This window comes from Aquarana catesbeiana, linkage group LG06 (assembly GCF_042186555.1).
Source record: "Aquarana catesbeiana isolate 2022-GZ linkage group LG06, ASM4218655v1, whole genome shotgun sequence".
NCBI classification, from domain to species: domain Eukaryota; kingdom Metazoa; phylum Chordata; class Amphibia; order Anura; family Ranidae; genus Aquarana; species Aquarana catesbeiana.
This window is the reverse complement of record NC_133329.1, coordinates 55,163,594-55,169,593: the sequence shown is the minus strand read 5'-3', so window position 1 is coordinate 55,169,593 and position 6,000 is coordinate 55,163,594.

The window sequence follows — 6,000 nt, the reverse complement described above, 5'->3', positions numbered from 1 at the left end:
AAGACAGTGTTTAAATCCAACATAGTTGCCATGGGTAACGGGTTGACAATAAAGATAATCTCGGTGGGACCTCCATGTAGCGCACTACTCCCTTGGGAGCTGCAAAGTTGTTCATTACCTTTTTGTCAATGACCCCCGATCTTCCTTCCCATGCAACTTCAGAACACCAGACAGTCTTTATATTTTTTAAAGAACTTTATTCTTGAACTTGGGTTGGTAAACAAGTAGATAGAAAATATGAGATGCCTCTATTAATTCTGGTTCCTGTCTCTGGTCTTGTGTACTTTCCTTTTTTTCTGAGCTGACCAGCATCACTCTGAATAATGCTGTGGATAAAAGATTCCAAAATCCCAGGCCTCCACCGCCTAATTCCTTGACTCTTGCAATCAATCCCTGTCAGTTCAGAAAAGTACTTCACACTAATAGGGCGTACACACGGTCGGACTTTGTTCGGACATTCCGACAACAAAATCCTAGGATTTTTTCTGACGGATGTTGGCTCAAACTTGTCTTGCATACACACGGTCACACAAAGTTGTCGGAAAATCCGATCGTTCTAAACGCGGTGATGTAAAACACGTACGTCGGGACTATAAACGGGGCAGTGGCCAATAGCTTTCATCTCTTTATTTATTCTGAGCATGCGTGGCACTTTGTGCGTCGGATTTGTGTACACACGATAGGAAATTCCGACAATGGATTTTGTTGTCGGAAAATTTTATAGCCTGCTCTCAAACTTTGTGTGTCGGAAAATTCGATGGAAAATGTGTGATGGAGCCTACACACGGTCGGAATTTCCGACAACAAGGTCCTATCACACATTTTCCGTCGGAAAATCCGATCGTGTGTACGGGGCATAAGTCCTTGAGCTCATAGCAAGTTTACGGATAAGCACCACTGGGTTGCACTCCCTTTGCTCACACCCAATTAAAGTGGTCGTAAACCCTTACAACACACTTTTACCTACAAGTAAGCCTATATTAAGGCTTACCTGTAGGTGCTGTAAATATCTCCTAAACCTATATGGTTTAGGAGATATTTACAATTCCCCGTACAAGGATTTCTTCTGCGCATGCGCCAACCTGTTCGGCGCATGCGCCCTTTAGAAATCTCTCGCTGTGCCGTTCCAAGTGAAGGTCATGCCGTGACTGGCTGCTCCCGTGCGCACATGCGGGAGTGACGTCACGCGACTCCAGCCAGTCGCAGAGCCGGAGTCCCCAACCCCGGAAGGAAGATGGACGCTTCCAGCCGGCGAGGAAATCGGGGACATCGCAGGCTCCTGTGTTAGGCAAGTGACACATAATGGGCTACTATGCAATACATAGTAGCCCATTATGCTTTACCTTTGCAGGGAAACAAAGAGTCCATGGTACTCACAGAAAGTCAATTCCCAGTTTCCTCTGTTCGCTTTGCTCCTAATTCCTCATCCTCATGGCCTGGTACATCCCCAGCTGGGAGGCCCGGTTTCTCCTCTGGTCTACATGATGACCTCTGCTCCTGCTACCGGCGCTGGGGTCTCTGAACCCCCAGGCCTTCAAACCTCCTCCAGCACCCCCGAATTCCTCCTGCTATCCAGCACTGGGGTCTCTGAACCCCCAGGCCTTCAAGCCTCCTCCTCCAGCACTCTTTACATGGTTCCAACTCCTCTTCCTCCTGAATCTCCTCTTCCAAGCATGTGACCCCAGCTTATATGCAAGTCCTGCCCCTGCCAATACAATTTAACAGTGATGGGAGTAAGTCACACATTTGCAAGTCACAGGCAAGTCTCAAGTCTTAACCTTCAAGTCACAAGCAAGTCCCAAAGCCCCCCAAAACACCTTGTCCCCATGTTGATGAGGACAAGGGCCTCATCCCCACAACCCTGGCCGGTGGTTGTGGGGCTCTGCGGATGGGGGGCTTATCGGAATCTGGAAGCCCCCTTTAACAAGGGGACCCCCAGATCCCGGCCCTCCCCCCTGTGTGAAATGGTAAGGGGGTACTTACCCCTATCATTTCACTAAAAAACTGTCAAAAATGTTAAAAATGACAAGAGACAGTTTTTGACAATTCCTTTATTTAAATGCTTCTTCTTTCTTCTATCTTCCTTCATCTTCTTCTTCTTCTGGTTCTTCCTCCGGCGTTCTCGTCCAGCATCTCCTCCGCGGCGTCTTCTATCTTCTTCTCCTCGGGCCGCTCCGCACCCATGGCATGGGGGGAGGCTCCCGCTCTTCTCTTCATCATCTTCTTCTTCATCTTCTTCTCTTCTTCTTTTCTTCTCCTCTTCTTCATTTTCTTCTCCGGGCCGCTCCGTATCCATGCTGGCATGGAGGGAGGCTCCCGTTGTGTGACAGCGTCTCCTCGTCTGACGGTTCTTAAATATTGGGGGGCGGGGCCACCCGGTGACCCCGGCCCCTCTGACGCACAGGACATGACGAGACTTCCCTGTGGCATTCCCCGTGACGTCACAGGGAAGTCCCATCAAGTCACCGTGTGTCAGAGGGGGCGGGGTCACCGGGTGGCCCCGCCCCTGATATTTAAGAACCATCAGACGAGGAGACGCCGTCACACAGCGGGAGCCTCCCTCCATGCCAGCATGGATGCGGAGCGACCCGGAGAAGAAAATGAAGAAGAGAAGAAGAGAAGAAGAGAAGAAAAGAAGAAGAGAAGAAGATGAAGAAAATGAAGAGAAGAGTGGGAGCCTCCCCCCATGCCATGGGTGCGGAGCAGCCCGAGGAGAAGAAGATAGAAGACGCCGCGGAGGAGATGCTGGACGAGAATGCCGGAGGAAGAACCAGAAGAGCCAGAAGAACCAGAAGAAGAAGAAGATGAAGGAAGATAGAAGAAAGAAGAAGCATTTAAATAAAGGAATTGTCAAAAACTGTCTCTTGTCATTTTTAACATTTTTGACAGTTTTTTTGTGAAATGGTAGGGGTAAGTACCCCCTTACCATTTCACACAGGGGGGAAGGCCGGGATCTGGGGGTCCCCTTGTTAAAGGGGGCTTCCAGATTCCGATAAGCCCCCCGCCCGCAGACCCCCACAACCACCGGCCAGGGTTGTGGGGATGAGGCCCTTGTCCTCATCAACATGGGGACAAGGTGTTTTGGGGGGCTACCCCAAAGCACCCTCCCAATGTTGAGGGCATGTGGCCTGGTATGGTTCAGGAGGGGGGGTGCTCTCTCGTCCCCCCTCTTTTCCTGCAGCCTGCCAGGTTGCATGCTCGGATAAGGGTCTGGTATGGATTTTTGGGGGGACCCCACACCATTTTTTTTTTTTGGCGCGGGGTTCCCCTTAATATCCATACCAGACCTGAAGGGCCTGGTATGCAATTTAGGGGGACCCCCACGTCATTTTTTTTTTAAATTTTGGTTCGGGGTTCCCCTGTGGGGAATTCCCATGCCGTTTTTATCAATGAACTTCTATGTGTATTGTCGGACCGGCAATGCAATAGCCGCGAGTAGTTTTAAATGGGTTTTTTCCTTTGAAATGTCATTTTGCTGTCAGACTGTTCTAAACACAGGAAACATGCGCCCCTTTACAGGCATACCATAGACACCCCCAGATATGAAATTTAAAGGGATATTACACTTTTATTGTTTGACTTTAAGCATTATTAAAATCACTGCTCCTGAAAAAACGGCCGTTTTTAAAACTTTTTTTGCATTGATCCATGTCCTCTGGGGCAGGACCCAGGTCCCCAAACACTTTTTATGACAATAACTTGCATATAAGCCTTTAAAATTAGCACTTTTGATTATTCATGTTCGTGTCCCATAGACTTTAACGGTGTTCGCGTGTTCGAACAAACTTTTTTCCTGTTGGCATGGTGCGAACCGAACAGGGGGGTGTTCGGCTCATCCCTAACCTGAGGTGCTTTAGAAACCAGCTGCCAAAAGGCCTCGCACTGACCAACAGCCAGGTACCGGTGTGGACAGTGTTTTTCAAGAAATTTCTTATTCATCTACATTTGAGAACAGTGCTCCCACAGCTGCTACCATACAACTAGAAGCATATCTTGGAGAGGTCACCGTGCCTCGTTCAGACAAACCTCTTGGGTATTGGGCAGTCAATAAACTGTGATTTCCCAATCTTGGCCAAATGGCACAAAAATATCTTTCAGCTCCTTGCAGTAGTGTGGAAAGTGAGAGATTGTTCAGTGCAGAGTCACACATTCTGACTGACACCAGAAACCGACTTCTAACTGAACATGCAGAGATTCTTCTGTTTCTTAAAACAAACTTGCCACTTGGGTTTGATTTGGAAAAGTAATCTACCGCCTGTTACTGTCCAACTGTAAGGTATCATGCACAGTTGCATGCTGCAGCTCAAAGCAACTGCTCCACCTGGTGTTTGAGCGGTTTTAGCGTTTCCTGTGCCTGTTAACTCCCATCCATGTTGGCCTTTAAAAAAAAAAAATTCTGTCTGTAAACTGCCCTGCCACTAAATTCCTGAAGTGAAAAAGTGAAATCAACCCATAGTGTGCAATGCATGGCCATGCATGGGGGACACATAGCCTAATATGGAGGCATAGAGTTAACAACAGGCAAACAAAATGCTCCAAAAGAGCGAGCCAAAAGAGGGATCTCAAATGCCTGTAGGAGCAGCTACTTTGATCTGTATTGTGCATGTGGCCTTACTGCTGCTAAGTCCTTGCCATCCTGGAATGAACATAAAAAATCATTTTGTTCTGTGAAATGTTTCTTTCACGAGTTTCGTAAGAAGTTGAATTAGAAGCAAGCACTTTTTTTTTTTTTCTCGTCAAATTTGTTTATTGATTTTGAAAATATAAACATTGATACAATTAACAAAATATTGATTACATTAAATGGTAGCATTAATTGAATTTACATATCAGATCTTAGTATTTCTTGTAGTTACAAGCAATGAAAGACTTAAATAGGCTATATGTTTTCGAAAGACTAAGGTGTTACAATCAATTTTAACAATTATATAATCAAGAGCAACAAAAAAATGAAAAAGTTGTTAAACTTTTAACTTTGAGTAATATGTAATAAAGAAATAATATTAATTACTATGAGATTCAGTTATTTATAATAGGACATTAGAGCTTACTATCTATTATTGTATTATAATTGAACATTATAAAAGTGAGTGTTTTGCTACCATTTCGTTATGTAAAAATAAATAGGAGAAGACAGGATAGAATAAGGAGAAAAGAAAAGAATTAAAGGAAAGTAAAGATAAGAAGAAGAAGAAAAAAAAAAGTCTGGATTAGTAGAGGTTTCTGGGGATTTCTTAGTAACAATATATACATAGTATATTTTTATCAGTTATTCAAAACAAAGTTATATTGTTACCAAGGTCTTAGTAAAGAAGTGTCAAAATTAGGAGAAAGAAAGTGGGTCACCCAAGGACTCCAAATTTTCTCAAATTTAGGTATGTTATCATTGGATATGGCATCTGTTTTCGAGAGGATCATGGCCTGATGTATTCTATTCGTAGTTTCAGAAAGCATTAGTGATGAGAACTTCCACGCTTTGGCGATGGTCTGCTTTGCGGCTGTGGTAATTTGTAGAAGGAGTTTAAATTGTGTATAGGAGATTTGGGTAGGCTTTAAATTTAGAAGCGCAATTGTCGGATCTGGGGTGATAGTTTTCTTGAATAATTTAGAGAGCATTATGAATATTTATTTCCAAAAATTTTTTGCTATATGGCAATCCCAAAAGATATGAAAATGTGTTCCTAGATCACCACAGCCGCGAAAGCAAAGTGGAGAGTATTGTGGAACATATTTTGCGAACCTAACAGGGACCAGATACCAACGCATAAGTACTTTATAGTTCGCCTCTAAGTCTACTACATTATGAGAAGATATTTTGGTATTGGCCCAGACTTTATCCCATTTGGATGAGTCCATGTGAAAACCAAGATCATTCTCCCATTTTTCCACATAGGAGGGTGTTTTTGTATCAGGCAAAGCATTCAGGTGACTATACAACATTGACACAAGCCCCTTTGAGTGGGGGTCATATTTACAAATACGTTCAAAATGCGTTATGTC